Source organism: Amblyomma maculatum, chromosome 6 (assembly GCF_055883805.1).
Source record: "Amblyomma maculatum isolate TAMU_Amacu chromosome 6, ASM5588380v1, whole genome shotgun sequence".
Lineage (NCBI taxonomy): Eukaryota > Metazoa > Arthropoda > Arachnida > Ixodida > Ixodidae > Amblyomma > Amblyomma maculatum.
In genome coordinates this window covers 47800227-47822303 of record NC_139349.1, presented here as the reverse complement: position 1 = coordinate 47822303, position 22077 = coordinate 47800227, and the positions used below count along the sequence as shown (strand labels likewise).

Genomic DNA, 22077 nt, shown 5'->3' with positions numbered 1-22077 from the left:
TTGGTGGTGGATATCTGATCTTCAACGTTTTTTTTTTTTTTTATCCCGATTGTAAAATAGTGATTAGTTTATTACTTTTTTTTTTTTTCGTGAAGGTGCGAGCCAGAGGGTTCGGCATGGCGCATGAAGCCGTGACCCGTCGTGATGGAGTGAAGAACAGGAACGTGAGTCTTGGTGCAACAAAGCGGTGCCATTTCATGAACATTTGCACCACCGGTCAAAATAGCGGGAAACGCGATGATAACATCCGGGGAGTGTTGTTACGGAAATCGTGAGTTAGAGGAGGAAACCGACTGATACGTGACGCTGTTGGTACATTCAGTTCATGAAGTCAAGAGAGAACTTCCAACTTCACCACTATTCTTTTACTGTGTTGTATGAGAGTCTGAAGTAATTTAAAAGATTTAAAGCAGATGCAGATTTCGTTTATTTGATGGACACATTTGACATCGAAGCCCAAACTGGCACACGCACTGGTAAATTTGCTTCCCCGGCAGCATCCCTAAGCATGAGGTCGCCGTCCTTCGCCAGTCATAATTTTTTTTTTAAACAAGAGGCGGCACGCAGTTTTACTTTTGTAGCGATCGTTGTGCCTCTGATTTTTCCACGACTCGTGGCGCAATCTGCACCCTATCTCTTAAAGTTGAAAAATTAACTTTGCCAGTCCTCCGTTATCGTGTCGCCCTGCGAGCCGAGAAGACGAAATACTTTCGTTGTAATTATGATGTCACTGATGGGCTTGCCATGGTCTTGGGAGCAGATCTTTTGAGGCCCAGAAGGAAATTTCTGCGTTTTGTTCAGTTCGTCAGCTGCGGACCAGATAATTTTGCAAGGGATGACATAATTTCCCTGCCATATGGCATAGATGCCATAGTGTGGCATAGTTCTCCATAGTTTGCCCACCCGAAATACGGCAGTTGCTGTGATCGGGCAGTGGCTGTTATTTCGCGCAAGGCAGGAGTAGAGTAAGCATTTATTGCTTGTGACATCTCGTCTTGGCCTGGTTTTTCCCCGTATTCAACATTTGTACCTGGCCGACTTAACACAGACTTGGCCTGCTCAGCCTGGAATATCTAGTGATGAGAGAAGAAAGCGTGTGCAAGTGGCGTTCGAATAGCCTCCGAGATTACGCACCACCCATCCTTAGAGGCAATTGTATCCTGGCTGCGACTGCTCATGAATCGCTTTCGAACGGCCGACCAGGAAGGGAGAATCACGAAGCGGGCGGTCTAGCTCTTCTCGCCGGCGTTCCTTCCGTGCCACATATTTTCCCAGACCGGTGCGTGGCCTCCAGGATGGTAGTGAAGGAAGAAAGATTGCGGGAGGGGGGAGAAGCGAGGTTCCGGAGCGGCGCCCCCGTGACGTCATGGCGGCGGCATTCTTGGCCCCGCAACCTGTCTGGGCGGCCAGACCGATACCCCCTGCACCGACCAGACCCGCCGCTGACCGGGGCGGTCGGGTCAAGAGTGAATGCAAAAACTCTCTAGCGCCAGTCCTGCGACGAGACGGGGTGCGAGAGAGAGTGGTCGCTCCCCACCTGGCGTGTTGTATCGCACATGTGCTTTCCACGCGCTGAGACAGCGCCCTGCTTTGTGGTCTGCTCGCGAGCTCCACTTTGCTCGGCAAAGGACTTACCATCGCATGCGCTGGCTCAGTGACTTCGTGGTGGGATATGCCACGTCGACACTGGCGCAAACGGCCCGACATCGAAAATGGGGCAGTTGCGTTGCATAGAGTTTTAAACAAGCCCCACAGCTACAAGCGGATCAGCGTTTCTTTAGATGACGTCGTAAACCAAGAGAATGCATTCGTAATATCACAACCACTACTGCCCCGCCGTGGTGACGTTCGACTGCTGGTCCCCAGCACGCGGGTTCGGTCCCGGCCGCGGCGGCTGTTTGGACAGGGGCGGACCGCAAGACGCCCGCGAATGTCAGTGCACGTTAAAGAATCCCAATTAGTCGAAATTACACAGCCCTTCGCTACGGCGTCCCGTATGCCGACGTCGCTATGGAACGTCACCCCCCCCCCCCTTTTTTTTTCAACTGTGCCATAACACTTACTACTACTACTACTACTACTACTACTACTACTACTACTACTACTACTACTACTACTACTACTACTACTACTACTACTACTGCTACCGCTACTACTACTACTACTACTACTACTACTACTACTACTACTACTACTACTACTACTACTACTACTACATTACTTTTAGTAGTAATGACAATAAAAAAGGGCCGGCCAATAATATTATACCATGCTATTTTTTTTTACTGAAAGCTATATATTAACATACGAAAAGCTAGGCTTTATGCTTGACGCTCTCTAGTCCTCACGCGCATGCAGAAAATTTTCACGAACAAAATAACCCTGCAGTTTAACATAAAATACAGTTCACAACAGATGATCGAAGAATCGATGTTGCTGCTGCAGTTGTCCGCCCCTCGCATACTCCCTCGCTTTGAAGCGGTTCTTCTAACGGCGCCTGGAACACACGATCTCCTACTCCACTCCCCGCTGAAGTCTCCGCGGAGATCGATCGCGGATACTTATTTCCCTGTGACCCCTACTTCGTTGGAGTAAAAATTTTCGACGGCGCCTAAAACACCTCGGGCGACGACGACGTCTCTCGTTGACACGGCGGAGGCGGCCTTGAGTCGTGTCTCAGTTTTCTTGTTTTCCTCATAATCTATTCACGCCGCTTCGCTCCTTTGAACGAAGTCTGCGTCTCCGCTGCGCTGCGGGCGTTTGTTTATGAGCCCGATCGCATCCATACGCTTCCGGGCTGATAGCGAAGCGAGGTCAAAGGCGAGGCGATGAGCCAGCTAGGGCCCGCGGCGGTTGTTGGCCCTTCGGTTGTTATCTCGAGCACGCATTCATTACGGCGGCAGCTCTTAAATCTTATCGTCTCTATATCCTCAAGGAATGAAACTTCTTTATGCACGTGTGTGGCATCCCTTTAAGTATTGTGCTACGTTGACGTTTTTATCTTTAGTAAGACAGGGGTATCTTCGCTATATATAGGGAAAGGCAAAAAAATTAGCTTAACTACGGCTAAGCCTAATGATGCAGCGAAATCTACGGTCCCCTGGCTACGCCAAGGTTCAGCTTATAGTGAAGCACGTAGGTTAGGCAACGGCTTAAAGTTTATTTATCCCAAAGAAGACGCTCCGATGATCAGTAAAGTAGTGAGATTTGGTTTCCACCCGTCGAATTACATGGTTTGAATCTGTAGTGCTTCGCTGTAGTACCAAGTCCAGGCTACTTCCCCACGGCGTTGTAGTGGCTGCTTGCTGCTTGCTCAACTCCAGCACCCTCCAGGAACTCCAGCGCTGTTCAGCACCCTAGATGAATGTAGGATAACGCTCGGAGTCTTTATTATAATAAAGTCCCCCGCAAGGAAAGCCAGCTGCCGGTTGTCACGGCTGGGCAGCCCGTTAGCCACTACGTCTAGGGCAGTCTCGGCACTCTGCTGTGGAGACACATACACACCGGTTACAATGACACCACTTTCACAAAGTTTAGCGCACACAGTTTCACCATATTCACAGGGTGCGACGGGGATGTATCGAACGGCATGGAGATTATCGTTCGCATAAATGTAAACTCCAGCTCCTGTTCCGGTCGTCTGGCAGCGGCGACAAGTTTAAACCTGGGAATCAAAGGAGCTGTCCCTTCGGCCCGCCGCCTCCTCTTGTTTTCATTCCGCCGTGCAGCAGTGGCTTCGGCATAGGCAACAACACTCGACGCCTCTTCCCCTGTCATTCGTCGTCTCCTTCTCCTTCCTGGCATACGACACATGGTGGCATGGTATACCACGCCGACGGCTTGAAAACCTAGCGCAGTGTTGCTATCGCTAAAATTAATGCGCAGCCCTGATTAATCAATCAGTAGATCTTTGTCTTGAGACTTTTAAACTAATAGCTGCATCATTAGCAGATGTATTGGTTTGTCAGTCACAGCTAATACATGGAGTGAGAGATAACGGACAGAGGTTCTCTGTCAGTCGTACAACGCTTGAACAGCCTTTAATTCTCTCAAGATATTTCAGTCGAAATCACGTTTTCGATGAAAAAAGGCTCGGTATGCATTAACTCTACATCGAACACACCAAAGGACGCGCGCTTGAGACATCGCGCTGCATTTGCTGACGATGAATGGCAGATCGCCAAGCGCGAGCAGAGCCTATGGACAGAGTAGAGTCTACTTTTGCATTACGTTCATTTGTAGCGAGTAACTAGCGTGATTCATGCTTCTGTCAAAATTAATTTGGGATGCGTCTGCTCGTCAACTAATTACATATCGTTGGTCGAGCTACACACAAAAGAAACAATGTTAAGGAAGAATTTCATATTAAATCGTCCCCGTGCAGCCTGCAATGTTTTTTTTTTTTTTCGCCTCACAGTCCAGACGTCCTTTCGCTGGCTGATAAGGCAGCTATGTCTCGCTGATCTTATGACCCTTTGATCAAGAGGTCCTCCGAAGATGATTGAGCCAACGTGCAAGTCTTGAAGACGCCGGCCATTCCACTATCGATGCATCGCGAATGAAGAAACGCTATATTGCGGAGTATATGCGGTGGAGCTTTGTCACTCTTCTTGCTGCTTGCAGATGTTGTCGGCGCATCTCAGCGTGTACTTGCTAGTGAAAATCTTGTATTTGTATAACTTACTTATACATATATGATACCTACTCTGTTTTTTCATTTCTGTGCGCCCCGCACCTTATGTGATACCCTCTTTAAAGGGCCACTGTCCAGGGAAGGCCCTTTTAAGCAAAGGAGCCCAGTGTTTCGATCAGGTACCGGAGATAATCTGTGCAAAATGCTACAATGACACGCGCGCCGCAAAGCATCGAAAATACAATTCAAAGCTCTCTCATGCTCTCCTCCGGGAAGCCAGCTTCCCCGTTTCCTGCGCTAGCCCGACGGGCCACAGCAATGACGTACGTACCGCGAACGATGTCCATTGGTCCGTCTCGCTGACTGACGGAAGAAGGATGGGTGTCTACCGCTCGCAGCGCGCTTTTCCCTCGCCACGGCTAGACTGAATAAAGCGGCGCGCGCTCCCTCGACCGTTTTTTTTTTTTTTTTTTTTTTTCTCGCTCGCGGAGAGCCACGCCCTACCTCCCGCCAAACGCGGAGGAGGAAGGGGAATTTGTATTGCGGAGGCTAGACGACCTCGGGCAGGAGAGTGAAAAACCTTTGCGAGGGAACGGAAGGAGAGAGGAGTGACAGAATCGGGTGATTGCGGTGGCTGTAAACTCTTTTCAAAAACATTTTGCGGACCTGCGTTCTAGGGGCGAAGTCTCACAGTCACCGGGGAAGAAAATATTTTCGACCGGAGGGTGGACAGTGGGCCTTTAAGGTATTAAAGTGAAGTGAAGTGAAGGTGCATCACCACCAAGTGATCGTTCGGGTCATGAACTAGAAGAAAACACTGGTGATGATATGCAATGGCCAGCAGCTCGCTATCGACGTATTCGCTTAGCGCACCGCCGTACAGTTAGCGTGAAATCGCTACGGGTACGTTGCCGCCCTGGGAGCCACGGCTATTAGAGTCGGTAACGCGGTTAATGCTGTAACTTGGAGGTGCTGCTTCGAGCGCTCCTTTAACGGGTCGATCAACGTATACGACGCTGATGTCATCTCCGTTCGGTCGGTGACACCGCTTACTGACTGCGGCAGGATAGAGAGAGGACGTGGGAGGGGATAAAAGGGGGTGGGTAAGCGTGCTTCAAACGACAGGAAGGCAGCGACGCCGCATTGTCGAGACGGGCTGGCTCTCGCCCCGCTAGAGGATGGGAGCGCATTGCAGACTTGGGTATCGCAACCGGTGGAACTGGTTGCGAACGGGTCTGCGCGAAATCCGTGCTGCGGTGGACGGAAGGAAAGCATTGGCTCAGACGTTGGCATATCGTTCATCAATTTGCTTTAGTTTCTTCCGGTGCGCTGCACTGGAAATCGAAGACGCTTGTGCGCCAGTCGTATACGCCTGTTTGCACGCTTGCGGAATTCGATAGTGCGGTTTTAGACGATCGAGACAGGTGATCTGCTATGTCCCGAGGCTTACGCTGCAAGTGCAGTTCGCGGGAGAACGAGATGAACCCGTGTGGCTCGGTGGGGTTAGGCTACTTTCTCATTTGCATTCCGTGTTGCATATACAATCTATATGTATGTTAACACTTCGAACATTAACTCTAATCAGCAGCCTCATACAGCAAAATCCTCACAAGTGACGTATGCGCGGCAGGAGCAAGATGATGAAGCTTGAAGTATACAATACGCTTAGGACATGCCTCTAATTATCTTCCTCTTCAACAGCAGTGCACGAACGTAGTAAGAAAACCTGCTGTCATGGTGAATTCGAATCGCAGATTTGGATAGGTTCGCCTGCTTCTCCGCAGAGCGTCTGAATTTGGCGAAGAGATCTTGCTCCGAAGCTGCATTTGGAACGCTCGCGCTCCGAGTTCGAGCAAGCCAGGGCGCTCAACTAAACGCTACTTGGGGAGATACCCAGCGTTTATTGCCCTTTCTCGTGCGCTGTCGACCACTGCACGCTGGTAGGCAGCGAATCGCTGGAAAGAGCGGCTACGTTGAGCAGATTTTTAGATTGAATCCTTCGATTTCGATGGAGCAGCCCAGGTCGCTCCACAGAGCAATTTTTGCTAGGCGAGTGCTCCAGATGAGCATTTGAACAACCCGCGATTCCAAACTCGCTCCGAAAAGATCAAAAACAGTAAATCTGGAACTTCAAGGCTCTTTTGTGTCAGGTTGCTGCCAGCTAATTTTCTTGAAATTTTGCAGTTATAAACAAGGGGAAAAAGTAAGCACTTGGCATTAATCACTGGGGTCTGGCTGCTAGCTTGTTTCCTGAATTCCCTTGGAAGCAACACATCTGTGCCAATCTGGGGTCGTATTCCACGTGCTTTCATTTTCCGTTCAATTTGGCGGGACGTCAGCTTGACGACGGCATCAGACGCATGCAGTGAGCGGCCAGTCACAGATCATGCACAGAAAGCGGGTCCCGCCGTCGGCGATAGTTGCGGGACTCGCGCACGAACACGCAGCACAAGAACAAGATAGGACGACAGCGTCCTTTCGTCCAGTTTAATTTGGTTATTGAAGATTCCCGTTTATGATTCCCGTGGCCATATGGCCTGATAAGGCACCTCTTAAATACTGGTTCGCCTTGTTTTCGAAATAAAAGTTGTTAGTTCAGCGCTTCGTCCTGTCGTCCTTCTTGTTCTTGTGCTTCGTCTTTGTGTTCTGAGTCCCGCAAGCATGGAATCAAACCAACTAGCATAACAGCAAGTACGTCGGCGATAGTCAACTGCGTAACCACTGGCTGCGTCATGCTGCCAATACTGAAGTGTGGTCGTTGATAGACCAGTGGTCCGGTCGCTTCTCACGGGTTCTTGAAAGCCGTGGCTTTGTTAATAAATCCAAAATAAAAGTATGGACGCGTATGAAGCAGGAAACCCAGGCTTTTTCTCCTTTGTACACGGCCTGTACTTCGTTCCAAAGCTGTTTTTAGCACCACTAGAGGCAAGTGCCCAACCAGGGTGGCATGCTCAATATCTGTTTCTCCCACATTCTTATATCCTCCAGGGTCACCAAGGGCGTGGAAACACAACCCTGTGTGCTCGCCTTTACCTTTTCTTAGTGCTCCAAACTGCTTTCGAAACAGAGTGTAAATATTACCGTTCATCCATAGAGCTATATATGCAAAGAAAGGGGGTTAAACGCGTTCAGGATTCAGTGCATATCGAAATGGTAGAGCAAAACGATTGCGTACCCACTTTCGAAAGAACACTATACCCTTAGGAGCGGGAGAGCTATCGCGCTACTGCTCTCAACACCCACGCCCAATGCACGCATTAGCAGCACACAAACTTATATGGTCACCACGCAACCTCAGAGTTCAATCTTTTTACTGCGGCGTGAACATTTTTTAACAGTTTGCATTTATATTTACAGAATTCTGCAGCAGCGCATAGCCTCCTCAATAAAGATGTGCCAGCTTTCTGGGAAGGTCTTACTGTGTTAAAGTTCTCTTACTGCGCTAAACTGGCCTCAAGAGGTAACGACCGTCGGAAACGTAAAGTACTAGCGCCTTCCCACAAAAGTCACGACAGCATAGAAATTTGCATGTGCAACTTCACGTTTTTTTCATCCCCTGTTCGATAGCCAAGCGGAGCTGGAAGTATCATGGGCCCTCAATCTTTTCTAGTTTTTATTTTTTATTTTACACGTCCGGAAATTCGGTTCTGTTAGCGAACTCTGCTATTCCAGTTTCCGGCGCGATTTCCCAATCGCCGCCTACAGCGGACACGCTATAAGCGACGCCTCTGCTGCCTAAGAAAAAAAAAATAGAAAAAAGGTGGCTTCCGCGTATGCTTTCGCGGCAGTAACGTGCAGCGTGCGATATTCGTTGGACCATCGGCAGCCACCCGGCGGCTGAGTTCGGGAGCTTATTGACCATTTTGAACACATCGTGATTGTCCGGCGTCGCGGTATGTGCAAATCACGTCGATCGAGGCGATAGTTAATCAGAATACGTTCTCCCGTACTAAGGGGCACAGTCAACTCTGTCCTTGATTGGCTAACCCCGCGTCTTTAGCTTTCACAGCGCTGCACTCTACTGCTGCTTCAGAGGGCGAGCGCCGCTGTGTGGCAACCGCGTTACGAACCGCCTTTCCATTGTGCGTATTCATCGGAGAGGAAGCGGCCTGTCAACGCCTTGAGCCGCCGGTCTGTCGTCGGCGGGACGGCCACACAGCGCTCAGCATCCGCCCGCCGGTGGAAAGCTCGCGCCTCGTTTATTTATCGACCGATTGTCCCACTTCCATCTGTCTCGTGGAGCCCGCGTCGTGTGCGCGCGCTTGCACGTCTTGCGTCCGCCGCGCCAAAAGACGTCTTCACAGCCGCTACTGTGCTCTGCCGAGCGCTCGATCGCGTCGCCGTACGTACGACGACGTCGCGTCGGGCCCCTACGTGGGAGGAGGCTGCGGAACAAACCCCCGGGAACGAGAAAGCGACGGGGAAGAGTGTCGGGACGAGTCGGTCGTAAAAACCGCTCTGTGGCGAGTTATGACGTCGCTCGCTCGTTGAAGTGAGCCGTCGCCGGTCGCTTTGTCCTGTCGTCGCGGCCCGTGTCGCGCGCGTTGTGGCCTCCATTGATCCTTTTGTCTCGCCGGCATCGCGAGTGCGCCGTATGAGAGAGTGCCGACGTGAAAATTTAATCGATAGAAGTGATTTGATTGTCGTCACTTGGAACATATGTGCACAAGGGATGTAGCGACAAGAAGTTTCGAAGTTGGAAAGAATTGACGTTGGTATACGTTGACCACTTTCTAAATTGTAATCACAGGCACTCTAGTAGAATAAAGACTAGAAATGGCGCCCTTGTTGGCTTTTTATAGGAACGAGCGAGGAATGAGAGGCGTGAGTCACGTACCATCGCATGTCGCTTCCTCCGCGGAGCCACCCCGTCTTTTTAGGCGCATGTCTGACGCTGATCCCGTGAGCCCCTGACGGCACATTTTTTGAAAACGTTAGCTATGGAGCACTAATAGAAAATTAAACAAATTATTTTTACGCTCCCTGGCGATTTCTGTTTCGGATCCCGAAAACGTTGCGCACTATGTTGGTCTTGGATACCCAAAGACTAATCCGTAGTTCATTGTAGGTATTTAATCATTATCGAGATCATGAACTGAATTCACGGTCCCGTCAGCGCGGTGCAAACAACGAGCACGCATGCAGGGCTCGGCTGGCTGTAACGTTATATGCGGTAATAAATTGCAGTACCTCTTTCCACCCGTTATGTTAAAAACTTCACAAGTTTGAATTCCAGCAGCGGTAAGAAAAAAAGTTTTCATACTTCACTTTACACACGATTAAACGCGTCTGTTGCTTGCGCACGATCATCAGCTAAGTTAGGAAATGCAAACTGTCGCACTTTACAAGGCAAGCAGGCTGTCTTGGTGTCTTTTATCCCAGAGAAGTCGTATAAACTTTCGGGCACTCCAGGTGCACTCATTGCACTCCACTCGTGCCGTCGCTCCACTTTTGTTCAGACATACAGCTCGAATTATTGCATTAAGGCAACCTTGCTTACTGAAGGGCTTCGGCGAGGGCAAGTTGCTAGTGAGCAACGATTTGTTGTTGTGGCTGTAGGAAGAAGGAAAGGAAAATTCACGGGCCTGCTACTGGCTGTGTAGCTTAGCCACCTCCGCTGCTACGTGCAGACAGAAGAGAAAACAGAGAAGAAAGAAAAAGAAGAGGGAGAGAAAAACGCGCGCCGCAACAACAGCCGTTCTCCACCACCGAAGCGGTGGCGGGTGCAATGACGGCCTACAACAGATAAAAATTCGGTGGCAGGCTAGCCCCCGCCGCAAGAGGCGGTGACCTACCTGTCCCAGCCCCATCAGGGGAGTAGCTTCGGAGCCGAAAGAACACTGGACGGCACGATACGGAGAGAGCTCACTGAACAAACGCTGAATGGCAACTGACTAGTTTATTTGAAGAGACAGCGCTTATGTACTGGCCTTTTCACTGGAATAGTGAGGGGACGCTTAAGCTCCTTCTTTAAGGGTGGGACATGACATCTTCAGCGGCTGAAGTATACGCGACTGGCTCTCTTTGCGGATCCTCGTTCGCGTAACACGCACTTTGCAACTCGCGTAATGATTAATCCTTAAACTGTGTCGCTGTTATCTCACGCACGCTCTTTAGCATACGTGCGCGAACCGTCTGCCCAATATTGGTACTACATTGGCAATGCACTGGTCCTATGCTGGGCCGGACATTGTCAATACACTACCAATATTAGGTCAATGAATTGTGCTACCTGGGAAGCCGCCCGACATAATACCCCGCTTAACAGTGCCGCACGGACGGGCCTGCGTGGCGGAGCTAGGGGTAGCATGTCTGATTCATAGTGTTTCATTCCCTCACCCACCCAGTGATAGATACCTGGCTAAGCACCCTTACATATTGGCCATCTCGTGTGACGCCGTACAACCTACGACCTAGTCGTGTCAGCCGCCAACGACACTAAGAGTCGTGTCCCAGATTTTTTTTCTCCACAACGCCGACGCCCGACTTTCTGGGAAATGGGGCCTTCTAATGCTTTCGCATCAAAAACACGCACGTTTCGCCAGCGTTCGAGCGCACTTAAATGTTAGGCATCTTTGCTGAATAAATATTCACAGTAATGCAGACGTTTCAACTCTCACTGTTCCCCCGAGACCTTTCCAGCCTCACAGCGATCTCTCAAAAGGACCGGCAGGATGAAAATCTAGGCACTAGTTACCAGTGTGGTGGGCCGTACCGAAATGGTGGACGCCAGTCATCGCAGTATAGAATCTCTACCTAGTAGGCTCATGAATTTCGTACAATCATGTTTGCTCATTCATAAGTCGCGAAACGTTTCTTCGTTGGGCACAAAAGAGGCTCAGTCACAGAAGGCCGTCGATAAATTATTCTGAGCTCCTCGCTGTGACCGCCAGTAAGAAAGCGGGAAGGACGGGGCCAAAGGAGCTCCACAAAACAATGGACGGCGAAGTAATAAACATTTATTGATTTCGAAAGTAAAATGTCAAAGGCGTGGTCGTGGTTGGGGCTCTCATTTCAGAGAGAAAGCGTTCGATGGGGGGCAACATGAAGTTGCAGCGACGAGATACGGCAGCGTAGGGACCACGGCTCTCTGCTGTTCTTGGCAGGAGGATCGACCGCACTGAATCTTTCTTCACTTCGGAACAGTGACCTATACCATATTCGTTTTCTTTCCCCGCGACATCACTGCCTGCTCCCATCATCTTATTTCCCCCTATGCTTTGTGGGTCTTATTAAAACTGTGCAGCGTCGCAGAGCTGGAGTTGCGGCATCAACCAGCTATACATATACGCGGCGCAGCTTTCCTCGCTACTGCACGGTTCTAGCGAAGCATATGGATCGTCAGCTAAACCTGCCGCTCTTTCTGTGTTCGGCCCAATAGCATCTGCTTGGCGGTGGTGGTGCTTCTGTGTTGTACAGCCCCGGGCCTCCCGTGTGCGCTGCGTTGGGGGCGGTCGAGGATGCGACGCTTCTTCGATCAAGAGCGTACGCGGCCGAAGCCCTGTCGATGTCGGCAGGGAGGGCGATATAGGCGCGCCTCCAAAGGCTCGATCCCTTGTTTACCCGCCAGCGTTTCTGCTGTCAGGACGCGTAATGACGTGAACTGCCTAGTGCCGCCCTGGGCCTTTTTGCCGCCACTGTTGCGCCTGGGCTAATGAATGGGATCTGCTTTCAGGAAAACTTTATTCGGGTGAATGCGAAATTCTGCGCTTGCGTGCCCGTGAACGTTTCTGTGTGGTCTCGGGTCGATATGCATGCAAGCCTGTGTGCGTGCGTATGTGTACGTGTGTCAGTTAACTTCGACGGAGTCCGTTGGGGGTTTCGTGTGGAAGAGGGGGGGAGGGTAGAGTAAAGGCGATTAACAGCGCTGTATATGTTCGACCGGGCGAATGGATTTTGTTCCTTTTACGGTTGTCTTGGCAAAGGTTGCTGTCGTTGATACCAAAAAGAAAGAACGCGGCTATGCTCTGCGCCCGTTTATTTCACTTAGCCATCTATGCACGTAAGCAGGGTGCGTTTATGCATATATATATATATATATATATATATATATATATATATATATATATATATATATATATATATATATATATATATATACGCAATAACGTAAAGAGGCGGAAAATATTGCGGACAAAACACGTGTTCTATACTCCCGGAGGGAGCATTCAAATTACAATTCATGCGGCGATTAAAGTTATGGTTAAAAAAAAAAAACAAAAAAAAAAGACTGAGGATGATCAGTTTGGTTGAAGCTGAAGAAGCACATGCGTTATTGACTCAACTTATCTAGTAATGAGGAACGCATTAAAGACTTTAGTTATACACGAGCCGTTCGCTATATCCGAGGTGTTCGTTAGGTCTGGGTTTTCTTTTAGTATATATTTTGTTTTTCCCTGAGTCTTTCATCTCTCCCATCTTTCACCTACCAGAGAAAGGAGAAATTAACATCTCTTAGGTGTGCCACTTTCAAGTACGTGTCTCTTGACGCTTGCCAGGTGGCAAGAGCCATCTATGGTCAGGTTGCAGGTAGCAGACGCTTCTGACACATGGCGGGCAGTGTTCGCCTTCATATGGCACTCCGTCCTAATGCTTTTCCATTAAACGTAGACATTTTCAGGACTTGTATTTCTAATTTCGATTCCGATGCTCCGGGACATATGACAAAGTGCGATTTTTTGTTGTTCTTGCTGTTGTTATGGGTAGACCGCCAGTGAAGTGATTTGGTGTTATCTGGGCGCGTTTGGTGAGTAGGCATCCACTAACGCATCGTCGCGCTTTCGGTTTTTCACCGCAGCCCTAAAATCTCCGCTCTGTAGACAGTTTCCACGGGCAAGCGGGAAAGCAGCGGCGTGTCCTTTCCTCCTCTCGCTGGCCGGTGCGGCAGCCGAGTGGCAATATGGTAGCGCCCGCTCAAGTGCGCAGTAAATCAAGCGGGTTTAGAAAAGCGTCGCAGCCTGACTGTCGCAGAAGCGTTCCGCATGTATCTTTGAGACCGCATCACGCGGGGAATCTCCGGGCAAACCCTCATGCTAAGATGAACTAATCAATTTTGACTAACAGTAGGTAGCACGATCCATGATTGTTCCCCACGCGGAAAAACACACGCACAAGCCGCAACTCACAGATAAATATAAGCCTCTTCAATACTAACACCATTTCCGGGTGTTTTGCTCTACAAACACACAACGCGCGGCAGCAGCAAGAGGGGAGGGCGTTGTAGCCAAGTGGCCAAAATAGAAGGATAGTATGAGTACCGAACGGCCTCGGTTCGGATGCAGAACGGCTGCTAGGTAAGGCGAAACTCGAAACTGGAGCTGAGAGTAGAAGAAACGATATCAATGGATGATTGATATGCCATTAGAACCATTAGCGTTGGCTCTCATGTTTCGTGCTGTGTGGACCCGATAGCAAGATTGAAGCGTTTTTTTTTTCTTTTTTGTTACTTGCGGATCACGTTTATGCCACTCCAGAAAGGCACGAAGCAGTGGGCTTATCTCTTTCGCTTGACGTTCTCGTCCGCCCGTTTGCGCTGTGAATATTTGTTCGCTGACGGTGTGTGTTTGACTTCGTCTTCGACGGTCGTCGTCCAACGATGCGCCATGTTTTTTTTTTTTCGTGTTTTTACTTGGTGTTTTTATTTCGTGTTTTCTACGCTTGTCTAGAGGAGTCACTTGGATCTACTCGTTTCTTGTCTTTTTTTTTTTTTTTTCGCCGATGGACACTCGCTAATAGTTTTCACCGTCGACCGCCTATGATGAAAGTCTTCTTATCAATTTCACTTATCGCCAATGCTTTTGCATGGTGGTGCATATGTGCTATGCCATCCGGTTCCGAGAACCGGACTTGAATACACTTGTCTCCTGCGCTCACGGCTAGACACCGGAACGGGGCGGGCGTTCATTAGTGTTTCGATTTTTCTTCCTCTGTATTGCGTAACTGTTGTTATCTAGATCAGAAGTAAATCGTTTTTATCAGCAGAACAGCGCCGTTACGGCGGAACCAGTTATGTTCGACGAAACTACGTGCAAGAACAGCTAAACTCCAAGAACTGCACCTGCTATATTTTTTTTTTCTTTTGTGAATAAAGCGCTACGTAGTGGCGGCACCATGCATAAGATTGTAACTTGAAAAACCTAAGCCCGCAGCCTTGTAAAACGCAGAACACGAGATGGGCAGATAAATGCCCGAAAACAGAAGAAATTTACTCCGTGGCAGGAAATTATTTCTCCGTGGCTCTTCGTTCTCTCCAGTTTCTCTCCAGTCTGTACTTCCCTGTACTTTTTCGCATGCTTTCTGAGAGCACTTAGTAGTTGAGTCCGATAGGGGGGGAGATAACTCGCTCTATGTACGTACCACGAGGTATCTTATGTGAGAGCAGTTCCTCCAAGGCCCTTGCATTCATGAATAACCTTTTCTCGAAGGGGGGGGGGGGGGGGGGGGATTAGCCGCGACCGATCAGCAACAGTGACAGCGTGGCCACCTTCAGTATTTTGTCAATAAAGGATATGCACTGGGGCCGTTTCGAAAATGCATAACGCACAAGCAAGCACGCCTACTCGCGTGGCCGGGGTGTTGGATTTGGTCCCGCTCCTACACTTAATAACGACTTAATAAATAATCGTCATAACGCCTAGTCTTAGTGGAAATCATGCAACGTATAACGTGCGCATGAGAATTCACAATCGGAGTCTCTGCCAGCTCTCATATAACGCACATTCCACTCTGCATTCGGCAATGTGTCATTAGCACTAGAAGACCTTAGCGTGCTTCCTTTTACCTCATCCGTGTATAGGGCGTTGCGTTGTAAGACGGTGTGGGCATGGTACTGTAATCCCTTATTTCTTTATTGCCCACTCTAACATCTGTACTCATCCGTATAAATGCTTCGTTAATGAGTAAAGAAGGTTGCAGGCGCACTTCGCTAGCCTGAGGTGGTAATGCACGCTGTCAAGTATGACCGTTGTTTGACGATGTAAGCAATAGCTTATCAGGGCTAACGTCGGCACTGGCTGTTCGAGCGATTTTCGGGTTGAGAGAGATGGATGGATAGAATTGGATTGGATGGAATTGGATGGTATGTGATGGAATTGGATGGTATGTGATGGGATTGGATTGAATTGTATTGGATTATATTGGATTGTATTGGCTTGTATTGGATTGGGTGGAATGGGATGGATGGAAGAGCCAATGCCATACTTATATGAGCGGCATATGTCCACACGTACAGATTTGAGCTTTACGGACGGGAAGTGTGTTCCTTAGAGCGCTTTGTATTGCTTATTTATTTAATCGTGTTTCCCGATGATTCGCGACATCCGTATCCGCCCCACCGGAAGACACGACACGTCTGCACGTCTTTGCGCGCCGCGAGGACAAAACTGCGCGAAAAACATGCGTCATAGGCATCGAATTCATGCACTTATCTCGTTTATTTAAGCACGCGGAATATTGACAGTGACGCAATTTCCGACCGTGCTTTATATGAAATCAAGGGACCTGATACATATTTTTATTCAAAATACCTTGCAGGGCACAGAAGCGCTTTAATTAAGAGATACAAAAATGAGCTAAGTGCAAGAGGAAATAGCCAGTAATAAAAGAAGTGTGATCGAGGGCAAAAAGTAAAGGGAAAATGTTTTACAAAGATAAACTAAAACGCGAGAACAGACATAGGTGCAAGGTATTTAGCGTTATAGCATGAAAATAACAATATGAGATGAAAACAACTAGCGGTGGGAAATTGGGGAGGAATTCTCAATGCTGAAGAGTTCGCATTTAAAAGTGGCGTCGTGTAATCCCGTGCTGGTAGATTGCCAAACTCTAATTGATCAATAAACGTTTCCACCACCCAAGTCACGTGCTCTTGGAATCGTGTGGCTGATGGCAACAGGAAAGCAGCATTGCGAGGATTATTGTGCCACACTTTATTATTTCACTAGCCTTTTATTCTTCAACGCCGCTTCACTTCTGAGGTCAGGGGCCCGTATCCGACCGGGCCTTGTTGCCGCGTCGCGTTTCGATATTGGCGAAACGCAAAGCACTCGTATACATCGCGTTGTCAACTTGTCAGTGCACGCTAAACAACCTCTGGTAATCTAAAATCTCCGGGGCCCTCCACTGCGGCGTCCCTCAAGGCTAAATTCGCTTTGGGACGCAATAAACCATAGCCCAAACCTTCTCTTTTCTGACACGCAAAGCTGACTCACGCGTAATCACGCGCGACGCCTTTTAAGTGGCTTTGCGTCGTCGTCCGGGGCTCGTTTGCCCCGCGCAAACACGTCCGGTCCCTGGTGGGCGCACTCCCACCATGGCGTGACCCAGAGTGCGCCGGACTCTCGCGCGTGCCTCGCGTTTTGTGCGCGTGTTTGTTGTCGGCGTCCGAGGCACTTCGGTGTAACATATGCGAATGGCCGATTTATGCATCGCCCGTCGGAGAGATTTGGGCCACCCTGCAGAATGCATAACGGCTCCGCGTTAGGAAGGGTTTTTGTTTTTCCCGTTTATGCGCACGTAAGCGACACGGAAACGCTGTGGTTCGTGGCGAAACAATGTGCTTTGTGTCTCTTGCGTGTATGATACTGAAAGAAAGGGAAATAAAAAGAAAAACCGTTACAGTTAGATACTGAAAGGTGAAAATGTCATTCATTTAAAAATAGTGGACTGTTAGGGGAACCGCGGGCTTCGTTTTGTATACCCAGCTCCAGGATTCTGTTACGCCTTTAATTTTGAAGCAACAGTGGAATAATATAAGATACTGTTATTCATACACTGATGGCAATGGCTTAACGTTTAATAGTTTTAACGTTTTTCCTCCTCTTGCTAGCGATTGCTGAAGACTGCCATATTAATACAATGTACTGCGTTATTAAAAAATGGGGCAACTGTGTTATATTGTAAGATACTTTTGTTAAAATCTTGATAGAAATAGTCTAAACTTCTGATACGTGCAAGAATTTAGCTTTCGATGTTTGTATCGCTCTCTCTCTCCCTCACGCACACGCACACGTGCGCGTGCGCGCGCCAGTCTACCATAGGAGGCCAATGGGACGCGGCTCTAAAGAAAAAAAAAAGTCTGCTGCCGAGGGAAGATGTGCGGACGTATAGATTGTTATCGTAAAGTTAAAGAATAGATGATAAAATTACGTCCTAAATCTCCCAGAAAACTTCCGAAATTCCTGTGTATGTATGAGCGAAGCGGAACTTCGCGAAGAAAAAAAAAATGTTTTTGCTACTGAGCCGAGGAACCCGGCTTCAATGTCAGCTTCACTTGAATGGAGAAGAAACGATACCCTCCCCCTCCTCCCTCTTACTCTCCCAAAAGCCATAAGTTGTTATCTTGCTCGCGTAGCGTATCGCCGCCAGTGTGAGAAAGATGAAATTAGGGTTAAAGGCGAGAGGAGCGGTCGATTCAGTTTGATAAGTTGTGAGCTGCAGCTTGAAAGGAAAGCAATAATTATGAGTTTTGTTAACGGTCGCCTCCTGATATGCCGTTGTGAAGACGTAATGAACCGTAAACACTATACTTTATCGAAATCCTGCCCAGCAGAAAGTTCTTGAATTTCCACAAGGGCATCGAATGGCGGAGAAAAAGGTCAACTTTAGTTCTCTGAGGCTGATCATGACGGTAGACCTGCGGTGGAACCGCGAATGCGATTATGAGAAGTGGACAATGGAAAACCAGTACACTGCTAACCTCTGCGACTACCAAAGTGAAACTAGACTTCACTCCTTCTTTTAGATTTCTATCTCCTGCATTCAATTCCATCTTTCTCAACTTGTGCCTTCGTATGTTCCGTGCTGTGCGTGTGCTGTGTACTGTGTGTCCGTGTGCTGTGCGATGTCAGCGCACGTGAAAGATCCCCAGGTGATCGAAATTTCTCCGTAGCCCTCCACTACGGCTCCTCTTTCTCGTTTTCCACTTTCACTCCCACCTTCCTCCCTTCCCTTACGACGCGGTTGAGGTGTCTACAGAAAACGAGTGAGGCAGTTACCGTGCCTTTCCCTTCCTATAAATCAATCAATCAATCTTGAATAAAAAGTAAGCATTAAAACCGACAGAACCGTTAAGAACATGCGTTAAATGCCCTGCGTGCTATTATATGTGCAAGATCGCACCTGTTCTCTGAATAGCAAGAGGGCGGTGCCGTGTGAACATTACGGGGGTCATGCGCATGGCAGCCAATACGGGGGAGAAAATGCACGTGGAACTGTGCCGTGTTCTTAAGCGAGAAAATAACGCGTCTTTCACCACTTTCCTATATGCTCTGCGCTTTACTATGCTTTTTTGCTCATCTGCACGGTGTCGGTCGGTTACGAAAGAAGCATTAGGAATCAAGAGACGTCCGTGATTTTTTTTTATTTAATATATTTGGAAACAACACTACTGCGTCATCGATGCTTTAAATGAAGTAACATCATGTGATGTTGTTGTCGCACTTAATACGGAAGCCCCATACGCTAGGACAACCAGCCTTTGGCCGGAGATAGAAGCTTGTCTGTTCCCTTTCTTGTTTTCGCGACGCCGTCCCGTTAAGGGCAAGGCACAGTCGCTGATCTTGCATGATGGGTGCTTCTGCATGAGAGCATTTTGTCCATGACGCACACACAGCGTTCCGCGGTGCTGTGGCGCAGATTCAGTTATCGCACAAACGCAAAATAAATTCGAAAAGATAAAGTTTTGTTAATGTTATCGTATTAGAGTCAGTATAATTTTCAATTGATCACCAGGTACGTAGTAAGTTGTTTTATTGAACAAAAAGAGAAACTAAACAAGATGTTTGCCAGCCCCGGTATCTGCTAACAAATCATCTGAAGCAGCTGAACTGTGGCGGCGGCGGAAACAAAAGGATTATAAGGAAGAGAGAGAGGAAATCAGAGGCGAGCGACAAGAAGAAATGACAGTATAGGTTAAAAGATATGTACACTATGTTACAGAGGGATGGTAGGATGCTTGAAGCCCGCCCGTAAAAAGAAGAAAGAGCTAAGCAGACGCATCGCTGGACGATTGTGCAGGCCACCTTCGGAATTCAATGCCGAATTTCGGTCACATATCTCGGAGTCTATGCTGCATCGCCATTTACTTCTACCCGGCGGCAAGCAATCCTTCTCGATGTAGACGTCATCAGTTAGAATGGAGTGGCGAGAATTTTTTTTTAATTCAAAATTTATCAGTCATAAATGTATCGCTATTTGGTAAATGTGAACGTACAGATAAATGGCCAGAAAATACAAACTGGGCTATAGTTCAATGTGTGTTGCTTGAAGTCCTCATCACTTCGGTAAGGGCGCAAAGAAATCACCGTAAACACGGACGATAGCACGTGCGCCTACTATATTATTTTTCTGTGCCGTCTGGTTACCGGCGTGATATACCGACTCTAACTAAATTAATTCAATGCGGGGCCTCTTTTGCTTTGACTGTTGAGTTGAAGATTGCGTTATCGAATACCAGTCGAGCAGCCGCGTGTCCAGGGGGATGAAAGGAAAAAAAAAGAAAAAAAAAGAGGCATATGTGCTGTGCGACGTCAGTTCACATTAGCGAAAAGCTGGGGGTCTAAATATACACCACAGCTTTTCTCGTAGCCCACATTGCTTCCCTGAGTTAAGCACCTGCCGTGAAACAAAATTCTTAAACCAGAATTTAGTTTAACAGTGGGTAGCCAGTTAAGAACGAAATTACTGCAGCATGGTAGAAAAAACGAGTATCTCCTACGTTGAGCTGCATCCTGACAGCAGGGTTCCGTTTCGTCGTCACCTATCGGGATGTAACGAAAGAAACTAGCTTTCCTGTTGTGACAAACTGATCAGCTCGGTTAGGTGCCGGTTCGTCGCAAAGCCTCAATCCGCTCCACTTGAAGAAAATCGCTCTTTTTTTTTCTTTTTTTTTTTTACCGTTTGGCGCGCGATAACACCCTGCTCCAGAGAAACCACCGGCTGACCGGCAGCGCGCCTTATATCGGTGACCGGACATACTTAGGAGCGCCCCGCTTGGCTGGCGGCGTTAATTGCTTCTGTGGATACATGGCTTACTTGACCTAAGCCGCTTATGGCGTCGCGACGGCGTTTCATGTACACAGTCTGCGCCAACGGTGCATCGACCGCGCCTCACCCAGACGACCTCGGTCCACTGGCACTGTTGTCGTGCGCGTGCAACTATTCTCTGAGCAAATGGTGTCGATTTTTTGCCGAGTTAATCCTACCATCATGTTTTAGCGTGAAATGTGGAAATGCGTGGTATGGATGATAGCCGCAGCAGGGACAGATTAGGAGGGGGGAGCATACAGATTCGAAACGCGCGCTATGTACCTGTCGCCAGGCTAGTCTCCTCTGTAGAGTCGCTTTCTTGGTGGTGGTGTGTGTGTGTGTGTGTGGGGGGGGGGGGGGGGGGGGTTACATCGTTCGACTAAGACAGAGGATATCTAGTAAGTTTTCTTTGGATGTGGGTCTGTTCGGTTTTAGAATGCGCGTTTGCCGCCTGATTTCGCTCTAATACTTCGTGGTTATCCTTAGTATATTCGTAGGCTATAGCACGGATATATTTCGTAGTATATCCGCGCTATCTGGCGGAATCGAATAAGACCCGTGTTTCCTCGCGGAATCGAGTAAGCGAGGTGGGAGATACCGTCTTGAGGAGTAGGGCCGCCGCCTTCGAGAGTCAGCTAGTCGTGAAGTATAACTTGTCTATCATGTTGTGCGTTGTTGCTCGGGTCTCTCTGATGGAATAAAGACAGCCAAGTTTCCACAACACTATAGCTGACTTGAGAATTCTTCTTGTCGGGCGCCATCCTTTTATCACGTGCAATTATGTTTATTTCTTTAAGCTTTCTGGTGTCGGCACTAGCCGGGTAGATGGATGAGGGAAGGTGGGGTGCGGAAACTTTATCGCAGGAAGTGCGTCTCATCCGGTTTTTCTCCGGTGACCCAATAATTGAATTCGTGTTATTGTCGCTGCCGTTGCGGAAGCGCCGCTACGTCAACGCCGGCGCTTGCTCGTGTTACCACGACCTGGACGCCGAGAAAGCGAAGACGCGGGAGGCCCTGCTTAGGAGATCGCAGCGGGGACAGAAGGGATGTCTGGCTGAAAGGGTAAGAAGCGTAGTCTTTGTTAGGGCTTTGCTTATGAGCTCTATAAGAGCCTCGTTGTGCATCTCCATCGTTCGTCCTCTCTTAGAGGATGAGGAGTCTCGTCTTCACCCTTGCCGAGCATTGGTATTTCAACAGTGCTTCCAGAAGCCGCGTTACAGGGCTCAGAACCAAACGATAGATTTAACCATACATGGCAAAATTACTTTTGAAAAGTAATTAAATTACATTACTAATTACTTTGCTGAAAATCGCAGAACAGTAATTAAATTACATTACTCATTACTGCTCCCTCAAAAGTAATGAAATTACATTACAATTACTTCTACTGAGCAATTCAATTACATTGAAATTACTTT

General features: G+C 48.4%; 1 protein-coding gene across 4 annotated transcripts in view; it reads left to right on the top strand.

Annotated features, from left to right (window-relative positions):
• Window positions 1-22077, top strand: part of LOC146185675 (galactosylceramide sulfotransferase-like) — a 200898-nt gene that overhangs the window by 84738 nt on the left and 94083 nt on the right. The window contains exon 3 of one of the 4 annotated variants that reach the window (XM_084606582.1): window positions 96-164. The exons of 2 other annotated variants lie outside the window; for them this stretch is intronic. The gene's annotated coding sequence lies outside the window, so the exon portion shown is untranslated. Of the gene's footprint in view, window positions 1-95; window positions 165-21575; window positions 21722-22077 lie in introns of those variants that run through there. One more of the 4 variants, XM_084606583.1, reaches the window with a different exon arrangement.